Consider the following 971-nt stretch of genomic DNA (forward strand, 5'->3'; position numbering starts at 1 on the left):
ACTTGACGACATGTTTTTGCAAACACATAGCAGAAGTAAAACTAAACAAAAAAAGGCAGAGCACAGAGTTTAAAAACAGGGCACCTAATCCGCTCCTAATTATTAGTTAGGTCACCTTCCATTTTATTGGATTTTTAAGGTAACGCTTTGTTGGGTTCATATTTTATTTTGCCTTTATTTTTAAGTGGGCGGGGTTTCAGCCGAGGCTGCTCTACCAACCCAACCCCCTATACATTTACAAATATCCATGCCCGAACCCGGATTCGAACCAGGGACCCTGTACCGCAGTCGAGCTTCCACTGAACTGCGCTACACGGGCCGAACCTGGCAAAATATGTCATAATATAAAAAAAGGAGCATTTAATTTGGGAATAAGACACTTAATTAGCACCATAATTGGCACCTAATTATTAGTTAGTTCGCTTTTCTTTGTTTTTTAAGGTAGTGATCTGCTGAGTTCATATAAACTTAAAAGAACATATCATAATTTAAAAAAGGAGCATTTAATTCGGGAATAGGGCACTTAATTAGCACCTAATTATGCAATACGTTTGATTGTGTTCTGCTGACCTTGCTCTGTTAGAAATAAAGAACACTTACGCAAGGAAAAGGTAGTACATACCAAAAAATCGTATGTAGCTCTCTGGATGTCATAGTCCCTATGCGACTAAAGCCTCCGCAAACTCAAAAATTTGCTGTGGCTAGCACAGATACCACCCTGACGATGCAATAGTTTAGCCATAATATGGAAAGACTTCAAAAATTAATAGTTTTTTTTTGTTAATTTGACACACGTGCGACTCTGCCCCTGACTAAGAATATGTGTACCAAATTTGGTTCCAAACGGTTTAGCCGTTTGGCTGGAAGTGAGAGTACAGACGAACCGACGAACCGACATTGTAGAGATTTTATTTGTTTCGAATTCCTGGTGCTGTGAAACGAGTATTTCCGTTGTCAAAATTGGCGGGGGG

Source organism: Photinus pyralis, unplaced genomic scaffold, assembly GCF_008802855.1.
Source record: "Photinus pyralis isolate 1611_PpyrPB1 unplaced genomic scaffold, Ppyr1.3 Ppyr1.4_LG10, whole genome shotgun sequence".
Classification (NCBI taxonomy): domain Eukaryota; kingdom Metazoa; phylum Arthropoda; class Insecta; order Coleoptera; family Lampyridae; genus Photinus; species Photinus pyralis.